At 36.4% G+C, this 11,380-nt stretch overlaps 1 non-coding gene across 1 annotated transcript; it reads right to left on the minus strand.

Moving 5' to 3' along the window:
* Positions 1-9,523: 9,523 nt before the first annotated feature.
* LOC115715374 (small nucleolar RNA R71) lies at positions 9,524-9,630 on the minus strand. Its single transcript, XR_004011249.2, has one exon. It is a non-coding gene; the product is annotated as a small nucleolar RNA R71 (small nucleolar RNA).
* Between the last annotated feature and the right edge of the window lie 1,750 nt (positions 9,631-11,380).

Here is an 11,380-nt window from a genome sequence, read left to right on the forward strand (position 1 = left end):
TAACTTTAAAAGGTCCAACCTCATTCTTCTCCTTCAAAAGTCCCAAAACATCTAACCCACTATTAGTATCCCGACCAACAGTACATATGTCAGACACACCCTGTGCATGAAAAGATATATATTTAACAATTTCAATATTTATTCTCTAATTAGGAAAAAGAACAAAAAAATTTCACTCTAAAATATATTAAGAAAGAATGATTCAATACCTTAACAAATGAACTTTTGCTAACTGATAATTTACAAGCTGATAATGACTTTTGAGATCTTCTTATTTCAACACCATCAATCCCCTAACAAAGAGAAAACACAAAATTATGAAATTCAACAAAAAACTGAAATTTTATACCATTTATCTCCAATTTACACAACATAATAATGAACAAAGTAGAGCAATTAGATATTATATGTTCTTAATAGTTAACTTAATGTGTTCTAAATCCTTCAATGTTCGTCCAAATTGGGTAAAAGAGGGTATATGGCTTGGCACAGTCCTACAACGCTTTCCACTTGAACTTTCACCTTCAATCACATTACCACTCCTTTTCAAATAAGAGACAAACTTCACCTCACTCTCACTATTATTTACTGGTTTACCATCTACACATTCAATTGAAGTCATTACATTAGTTTTCACTGTTAGAAATTATTTTACCAGGATCTTAGATCTACTCACAAGTATGTTGATTAACATCCTAAATATGAACTTTCTAAAACGATGAAATAAACACATAAAGTTTAGAAAACCTTACATTGGGTGCAGCGGAATTAAATGACTCCTTCCGTTCAGATCTCTAACCCTTGTATCCTTTCTGTCGCAGAGTATTATCAAGATCTGAACGTGGATCTCTTTCTCTGAATCTTTGATGTTGAAACTCCTTTTGCTGAAAATCTTTCTTCACGATCTTCCTCACTATGATTGAGGTATTGCTTGCTGTGTGTGGGCACTACTCTAATCACTAAGGGTTTCGAAATATTAAGGAAGAAGAGAGAGAGAGAGAGTGGCGGCCAAAGGTAGAGAGAGAGGCTCAGGTTTTTCTGAATGAAATGAGTAATTTTCGTGAAGCCTTCACTATCTATTTATAGCATTTCACTAGGGTTAGGTTTGAATTATTTGACATTAAAATAATGAAAATATCAGAGGATAATACCTAAAAGAGTGGCCGGCCATGGCTTATTGTATTTGGACCTCACTTTTTGCAATTTTGCAGTTTTATCACTTTTGTATCTGATTTTCTCAAAAACGCCAATTTTCTAATTCAACCATTTAAATGCCAATTCTAACTATTTAATAACTATAAATAATTATTAAATAATATTGTCATTTATCATATTTATTAATTGAACCTTACAAAGTATCATAATTAACAAATATGCCCCTAATAACTCTTTCTTTACAATTTCGCCCTTACTTAGTGAAAAATTCACAATAGACATAGTCTAACTTGAGAATTATAATTGATTAATCAAAACCAATTACATGAGTCTTACAAGCAATATTATCTCAACTAGTGGGGGGACCATGGGTCTATATAACCGAGCTTCCAATAAGTAGATCAAGAATTTATTACTAAAATTCACTAACTTATTAATTCTTCGTTGAATGCACGCATAGAACTTAGAATTGCACTCTCAGTATATAGAATGCTCTATATGTTCCACCATATAGACACATCATTAGTTATCCATTGTTATAATCCTAATTTGATCAATGATCCTCTATATGAATGATCTACACTGTAAAGGGATTAGATTACCGTTACACCCTACTATGTGTTTTATCCTTAAAACACTTGCCCCATATAAATGATATTTCAGCTTATGTGAAATGAGTACTCCACCATTTATTTTCGTTTGGTCAAGCTCGAAGGAGATCATCCTTTGCTTACTATTCGCCAGATAGAAGCTATAGATTCCATGTTTATGTCAGCGCTCCCACTCAATTGCACTACCGTGTTCCCAAAATGTACGTATCACCCTGACCTAAAAGTAGGCTTAACTAACAAATCAAAGAACACGAATAACCTTTCAAGATTGAGCCTAATCATAACAGGATTAAGAACATTTGATCTAGGATCATGTAGGCGATATTGACTTGAATAGATTTTACGGTAAGTTTAATAAATCTAAGTCAAAGTTCAATATCGGTCCCTTCCGATGAATACTCCATGCATCCAACCTGAGCTTTACTTTAACCAATGTTCTGGAAAGAACATAGCATTTCTCCAAATGCAAGTAAACTCTTGTTGTAGATTATCATATCAGTAAAACCCTGTGTCTGATAAATCTAGGAAACTTTATTCACATAGTCATGTTTACTTTCTAAAGTGATGACAACACAAGAAACAGGATCAAGTATGTGAAAAGGGTTTAAGATGAATTTATAAATCAAATAGACAAGCAATTGATTAAGTTAACCAAAACATACACAAATGAATGAAAAATACTTATGTTTCTTTATTGATGTTGAATAAAATAGATTACATTGAAGTGGAGTTTTATTTAGGGCATAAAACCCAACAAACTCCCACTTGCACTAATATAAAACTAATCAGTACATATCAATTAATCCTAAATTCTGACGGTGCTTTTCAAAGGCTGTCACGGCCAAGACTTTGGTAAATGGATCAGCTAGGTTGTCCTCTGTCTCAACTTTCTCAACTAGTACATCCCCTCTTGCCACGTATTCTCTGATAATGTGATACTTCCTTTCAATGTGTTTGCTTCTCTTGTGGCTTCGAGGTTCCTTACTGTTTGTTATTGCTCCATTGTTATCACAAAGTAGGACCAGAGGCTTTTCCATTCCAGGAACGACACCTATACTAGTGAAGAACTTTCTTAGCCAGACAAGTTCTTTAGCAGCTTCAGCTGCAGCTATGTATTCAGCTTCCATAGTCGAGTCCGATATCGCGGTTTGTTTTGCACTTCTCCAAACCACTGCTTTACCCCCAAGAGTAAACACCATCCCAGATGTAGATTTCCTGTCTTCAAGACTTGCCTGGAAATCTGAATCAGTGTAGCCTATGGGATTTAAAGCACCACCCTTGTAGACTAACACAAGATTCCTTGTACTCTTTAAGTATTTCAGAATATACTTAACTGCATTCCAATGTTCATGTCCTGGATTGGACTGATACCTGCTCACGATTCCCACTGCATAGCAGATGTCAGGTCTAGTGCATAACATTGCATACATTAGACTTCCAACTGCAGAAGCATAGGGAATTTTCGCCATGTCCTCTATCTCTTGAGGATCAGTTGGAGACTGTTCCTTATATAGACGAATACCATATCTAAATGGCATGTTTGCCCCATTGGTGTTGTTCATGGAGAATCTCTCTAAGACTTTGTCAATGTAGGTTGTTTGAGAGAGAGCAAGAGATCTGTTCTTCCGGTTTCTGATAATCTGAATACCAAGAACATAGGCTGCTTCACCCAAATCTTTCATATCGAATTGAGTGTTGAGCCATTCCTTGATGTGAGTCATTTTCTTGACATTGTTTCCAATAATCAAAATGTCATCAACATAAAGGACCAGGAATACTACTACTTGGTCTTCCTTGAGTTGGTAAACACAAGGTTCATCTTCATTCTGAAGAAAGCCGTAGGTCTTGATGATTTCATCAAACCTTTTGTTCCATGAGCGAGAAGCTTGCTTAAGTCCATAGATAGACCTATTTAATTTGCAAACTTTCTTTTCTAGCCCAGGAAGAACATAGCCTTCTGGTTGCTCCATGTAGATGGTTTCTTCAAGTACCCCATTAAGGAAGGCAGTCTTGACATCCATTTGTCAGATTTCATAATCGAAAGCAGCAGCTATGGAGAGAAGAATTCGGATGGATTTGAGCATGGCAACAGGACTAAAAGTTTCCTCATAGTCTACGCCTTCTCTTTGGGTATAACCCTTGGCTACAACTACAAGTCTAGCTTTAAAAGTTTCGACTTTGCCTCCAGCTCCTCTTTTCTTCTTGTAAACCCACTTGCATCCTGTCGGATGATAGTCGTCAGGTGCGTCTACATATTCCCAGACTTTATTCTTTTTCATGGAATCCATTTCTGAATCTATGCCGGCCGACCATCGTTTCCGTTGCGGACTAGCCATTGCCTGTTTATAGGTTAATGGATCGTCATCAATACCGTCACCTACGACCATATTGATTTCACCATCGAAGCCATAACGAGCTGGTTTTGTTGAAACCCTCCCACTACGACGAGGTACGGTGATCTTCTGAACAGAAACTTTAGTAGTAGATTTCTCAGTTGGTTCGACTGAGGGAGTGGGATTGTCCTCTTCACGAGTAGAGGAGGACGGAACATTAGAAGGACTTATATCTGATAGCAATAACTTTACTTTTCGGTTTGTTGTCTTTAATATAGTTCTCTTCAAGGAAAGTAGCATTTGTAGAAACAAACACTTTGTTATCCTTGTGACTATAAAATAGTCCACCCCTAGTCTCTTTAGAATTTCTGACAAACATGCATACTTCGGTACATGATTCAAGTTTGCCTTCTTTCTTTCTTAAGACATGAGCAGGGCACCCCCAAATTCTTTAATGGCGTAAACTAGGTGTACGACCATTCCAAAGTTCGACGGGTGTCTTAGGGACTGCTTTAGATGGAACAACATTTAAAATGTCATTTGCCATCTGAATAGCATATCCCCAGAAGGACGTAGACAGAGTTGAATAACTCAGCATAGACCTAACCATTTCCAAAAGAGTGCGATTTCTTCTTTCTGCAACTCCATTTTGTTGTGGAGTGCCTGGGGCAGTGTATTGGGATTCAATTCCAAGTTCGATTAAATGATCTTTGAACTGCATATCCTTATATTCTCCACCCCTATCACTTCGCAAGATCTTTAATGATTTACCCAATTGGTTCTGAGCCAAAGCATGAAACTCCTGAAACTTTTCAAACGTTTCAGATTTCTTTTGCATTAGGTAAAGAAAACTATATCTAGAGAAATCGTCAATGAAAGTGACAAAATACTCATAACCACCTCGGGCTTTGACATTCAAAGGTCCGCAGACATCGGAATGCACTAACCCAAGGGGAATTTCGGCACGCTCTCCCTTTGCAGAGAAAGAACGTTTAGTCATTTTTCCTTCTAGGCAGGACTCGCATACTGGCAGTTCACCTAAGACGACATTTTTCAATGGACCGCCTTTGGTTAGCCTATTGAGTCTATCAAAGCCTATATGACCTAAACGTAAATGCCATAGATAAGTTTGACCATCATTATCAATCTCTTTTCTTTTGAGGTTTCTAGGTTTAGCTACATTGAAAAGTTCACTATTTAGTGAGATTTGTGTATTCGGTCTTAAAACATAAAGCTCTTGTTCCATCGTAGCAACACATATTTGAAATCCATTACGAGAAATTGAACAATTTGTACTCGAAAAATTCAATATATAAGATTGTGTTTGCAAACATGAGACACTAATCAAGTTCCTACTAAAGTTTGGAATAAATAAAACATTTTCTAAAATTAAAAATCTTTGTTGAAACTTGATGCGGGCTTTTCCTCTAGCTTTGACCGACACTAACTCGCCATTGCCAACTTTAAGCTTTAACTCTCCTGGAAGCAGATTTTCCCAAGTTTCAAGCAGCTGCAGTGAAGAACATGCATGGTTAGTAGACCCAGAATCAACAATCCAGACGGATTTGTCGTTGTCTAAAACACATGATTCAAAGACAAAAGCATTACCTTTGTTTGAATTGTTTAGAAGCCTGGGACATCCTTCTTCTTGATGTCCCTTTTCATTACAATTCGAACATAGAAGATTATGTCTGATAATTGTACTTAAAGAAGCAGCTTTGCTAGATCCTTCATACCTAGTCCTTTTCCTCTGATTATGAATTGCAAACCCAGGGGGACCTATTGCAATCAGATTCTTTTCATGGGCTCGTAATTCTGCTTCGAGCTTGTCCATGTCGGAGGAGTTGAAATTGTTGATCATATAAGAAATAACAAATTCATTATACTCCGGAGGAAGACTATTAAGAATGAGTTGGACCCATTGTTCTCTTGATAAATCAATTCCTAGTAGATTTGCCTTTTGGAACTTTAGATTCATCATCAACAGGTGCGAGTTTATGCAACTACCAGGATACATTTTCACACTATAGAGTTCTTTTGCTAAGATATTAACTAGGAGAGGATCGGGGTGAGGGTTATTCATAATGACACTACAACACATCAATAGAACAGAAGTAAGGTTGTGGTTCATAAATTCATACACAAGTTCAGAAAATAACAAATAATCACATATGTTATAGAAATACTAAATCTAACACAGTTTATTTTCCAAGGTCTTTCAACAAACTGATACAGTGTCCCGTTTAGGCGGGAGTCAAAGCATCATCCATTGAATAGAGTTGTCAACTCATCTAAAATGATAACCACTCTAGCAGCCTTTTATTCGATCAAGATTGGAATTCAGCGTTGTCCCGTTTAGGCGAGAGTCAAGGCAATTCTATCTTATGAGCTTCCACCATTGTTTCATAATTTGCAAGTCAAGTATGGTCGCCACCATTAGGGTGATCCATACCATACAAAACACTTACAAACTACTTATCTTTCGAGATTAAACGGTGCGAAATTATTAATGAACGTTCCTCCATAAGGGAGGATTACTCACTAAAACAAACGCGATGTAAAACCAACAATGGAGATCGAATGTCTCTTGATTAAAAGCTCATTATTTTTTTAAAAAATATATGTATTTTGTATAATCATTTTATTCGATATTATAATAATGAAAAATTACAAATTAAAGTTGGTTTAAATAAAAAAATCAACTTTAATTAATTTTCAATTATTATTTAATTCGCAAAATAAATTCGAATAAATATCGAACAAGTTCCATATTTTAATAATGAAAAATTACAAATCAAAGTTGGTTTAAATAAAAAATCAACTTTAATTAAATTTCAATTATTATTTAAATTCGAATATAATGGAACAAATTTGAAAATATCTTGTTTAAGTTGTTTTAGAATAATCTTAAAAAGAATCAACTTAAATATCTTTCAAATCAGATTTAATTAAATTAAAATTAAGTTATAACCACTTAATTTGAAAATATTCCATTTTAAGTTAATATTCGAAAAGATATTAACTTAAAAAATATCTAAAATATTCTATTTTAAGTTAATATTCGAAAAGATATTAACTTAAAAAATATCTAAAGAATCTTAATAACCAATGCCTAAAATTCCTCAACTTAATTTTGAAATTTTAAATCCAAAAGATATTCAGATTTAAGTTGGTTAGTTGTAGATAACTAAATATCAACTTAAGTAGGAATATTTAATGAAAAATTTAAATTAAGCTTCAGAAAGAATCTAGATGGTTATAATTCTATATTTAATTAAATACAAGAAAATACATATAGTTTAGCTTAGAATATAAAATTCTTTAAACTATGGTTTTCTTAAATTAATTTCAAAATAAATGAAATTAATTATGTTGCTAATCAATTTTATTAGGTTAAACTAATTTAATTAACCTAGTACAGTTATTCAAATCAGGAAAATGGGCCTTCACAATTGGGGTGGTTCATGTGAGGGGGTTGTTAGGTTATAATTAGCCTATGTTTCGGGTCTTTAAAGTTAGCAATATCTCGTCTATTGGTGTCTTTTGGAGCAGTTTTACGCTTGATTTTCATGGTTTCAGGTTCCCGGGGTGTTAAAGTTCGAATTCAGTCAAATGGCGAAAAACTGGGACAAACTTGAAAAAAATTGGAAAAATTCGGCTCCAGACGCATCAGTAGTCGCGACCTCCAGAGAGCCAGGTCGCGACCCTTTTTCCTGGTCGCGACCTTGGTCGCGACTTCGAAGAATTGGCAGAAACTTGGTTTTTCGAGTTTTGCCTATAGTCGCGACCAGCTTAAATGCTAGTCGCGACTAGGTACGAAAATCGCAGATTTGACCTAATTTTGATTTTTCTCTCAATTGGAGGCACACCACTCATCCCTATATAAGGAATACGACATTGAAGGTCAGAGGCAAGCAAAAACAGACCTAATAGTGGAGGCAAGTGGAGAGGAAGCTATCTTGAAGACCCGGAGCGATACCACCTTCTAGTTTCTTTCTTTTACCCTTTTAATTCTTCTTTATGTTTGTTTTTATTTCTGAATTAATCATGGATGTTTTTAGAGTTATTATGAACTAAATTTCCCAATAAGGGAGGATGATGAATGTTGTTTAAGTTTATGCCTAGTTAATAAATAATTGCCATTCCTTCATCTTATGTGTGAATACTATCTAGATTTGTGTTTAATTCCATGTGCAAGCTTGATCACCTTTTACATGTTTAATGATCTCAATTCGAAATCTGAAAAGTGAGAATTGAGAATGCTAAAATTTGGATAGTCTAGGTTCTGATGTAAAACGAAAGTATTTACATAGCCTCAGTGACGAAAAGATTATTACTTAATGCTGATTTTATGTTGATTTAATTAAGAAGTTAATTAAAGAACATATTATTTAGAACCTAAAAGATCTGAAAAGAGTTAGGTTAATTTATAATCTGTCATTCACGTTGAGATAAGGATAGCAATTAGGTATTAACATAGGTAGTTTATCAACAGGATTCACCTCCCTAATCTCTCATCTTGATTAATCTTCGTTTATTTTCTCTTTAATTTTCTGAGTTATTTACTTTCAAATTGCAAACTTACTATTTTACCAAATAGAATCATAAGTATAACTTAGTAGTACTTAATCCAATTCCCTGTGGTTCGACCTCACTTGCGTGAGATACTACTTGATTGCGTACACTTGCGTAATAAACATAATTTTCGTAACAAGTTTTTGGCGCCGTTGCCGGGAATTGTTTAAAGATTAATATTACACAAAATTATACTAACTTCTACTTTGGTATATTTTCTCTTGCTGATTTTTCTAACCTTTTTCTTGCAATATTTTCGTGATCTATTTCAGGAATCATAAGTGTATGCGCCGTCAAGGACAAGCTGTGATATTACCAGTTGATCCCGAAATCGAGAAAACTTGTAGGAGAAACCGAAAGAACAAGAGGCAAGAGGGAGTTTCAGCAACTGCTAAAACTTCAGAAATCATGGCTGCTAATGCTGCAAACAATGGAGGCAATAACGGTAATAATGGTGGCGCAGTAGAAGATCAAGCTAATGGCCGCAGCTTGAGAGATTACATTCTCCCTACTCTGACGGGAGTGCAGTCGTGTATCAGGCCACCGGCAGTGGATGCAAATAACTTTGAGATCAAACCTGCCATACTTCAAATGGTGCAGTCTTCAGTTCAGTTTGGTGGCCTCCCTTCTGAAGATCCTAACCTGCATCTCTCTAACTTCATGGAACTTTGTGAAACTTTTAAAGTTAATGGAGTTAGTGATGATGTTATTCGACTGAGACTGTTCACATTCTCTCTTAGAGAACGAGCCAAGAGTTGGCTAAACTCCTTGCCACCCATCTCTATCGCCACCTGGAATGATCTGGCAACGAAATTCTTGTCAAAGTTCTTTCCTCCAGCCAAGTCTGCAAAGCTGAGAGGAGAAATTAATAACTTCTACCAACAAGATAATGAATCTCTCCATGAGGCTTGGGAGAGGTTTAAAGATCTGATCAGAAAGTGCCCTCATCATGGTATAGAGAAGTGGATGCTGGTCCACAACTTTTACAATGGGTTGGTAGGAAACACTAGAACTTTAATAGATGCAGCCGCTGGAGGAGCCTTTATGAGGAAGAGTGCTAATGAGGCTTATGATCTATTGGAGGAGATGGCTCTAAACAATCAGCAGTGGCCAACTGAAAGGAGTCAATCAAAGAAGGTAGCTGGTGTGTTAGAGGTTGATGCCATCACAAAGTTGACAGCACAGGTTGAGGCATTGACAAAGCTAATTGCAGGGCAAGCTAAACAAGCCCAAGTTGTTTGTGAGCTATGTGGAGGAAGTCATCACTTTTCAGAGTGTCAAGCTGATGTGGATGATTTGCCAATGGATGAAGCTAAAGCCATTGGAAACTATTCACAGAACAACAACAACAACTATGGGTTCAACCAGGGTAATAACCGAAGAAACAGTGGGTTCTATCAGCAACGAAATCAGAACCAGAATCAGAATCAACAGTTTAATCAGCAACAAACCTCTGGTGGAAATTCTAGTTTGCAGACAGATTTATTGCTTCAATTCATGACTGAAACTAGATCTTCAATCAAAGACCTGCAGACACAGATGGGCCAACTAGCAACTCAAGTAGCAACCCGTCCTCAAGGGAATTTGCCTAGCACAACTGAAGTAAACCCCAAGGAAAACTGCAAGGCAATTACCCTGAGAAGCGGTAAAAATTATGATGGTCCTGAAATGCCACAACTAGTGAATGGAGAAAAGGAGAATGAAGAGCAACAAATGTCAACCCCAACACCCACTTCAACGAAGGCTACTGATAGTCGAACACAACCACAGCAGTCTCCACCAACTAATAGTGATCACCATGTAAAAATACCATACCCTCAAAGGCTTAGAAAGTCAAGCTTAGACAAGCAGTTCACCAAATTCCTGGAAGTTTTCAAAAGACTTCACATTAACATTCCCTTTGCTGAAGCTTTAGAGCAGATGCCAAGTTATGTGAAGTTTATGAAGGAAATCCTGTCAAAGAAGAGAAAGATGGAGGATTATGAGACAGTGGCTCTAACTGAAGAGTGCAGCGCCATCCTACAGAAGAAACTCCCTCCTAAACTCAGAGATCCAGGGAGTTTCACTATTCCTTGTACTATTGGGAAAATTGAGGGAATAAATGCACTTTGTGACTTGGGAGCCAGCATTAACTTGATGCCTCTATCGGTGTTTAAAAGATTGCAGCTGGGTGAAGCAAAGCCAACAACAGTAACTCTCCAATTGGCGGACCGATCACTAGCCCATCCTAGAGGAGTCATTGAGGATGTGTTAGTTAAGGTTGACAAGTTCATCTTTCCAGCTGATTTTATCGTTTTGGATATGGAAGAAGATAGCAATGTCCCAATTATTCTTGGGAGACCATTCTTGGCGACTGGCCAAGCCTTGATCGATGTTCAGAAGGGTGAATTAAAGCTGAGAGTCCAAGGAGAAGAAGTGGTCTTTAATGTACTAAAGGCTATGACGTACCCAAAGGCAAGTGATAACTGTTTCTTCATTGACTTGATTGATGAAATGGTGAGTGAGAAAAAGCTGCTAGATGATCCTCTTGAACTAATTCTAACTGAAGATGAATTGACGGAGCAAGAAGGACAAGAGGTCATGGGGTATGTGAAGTGGCTTGATTCCTATGGGCCCTTAAACAGAAGATATTTTGAGGAATTGGGAGCAGTTCCAAAAGAGCTAAAGCCATCTACTGAAAAGCCTCCAGAACTTGAATTGAAGGTG

This window comes from Cannabis sativa, chromosome 4 (genome assembly GCF_029168945.1).
Source record: "Cannabis sativa cultivar Pink pepper isolate KNU-18-1 chromosome 4, ASM2916894v1, whole genome shotgun sequence".
In the NCBI taxonomy this organism is placed as follows: Eukaryota; Viridiplantae; Streptophyta; class Magnoliopsida; order Rosales; family Cannabaceae; genus Cannabis; species Cannabis sativa.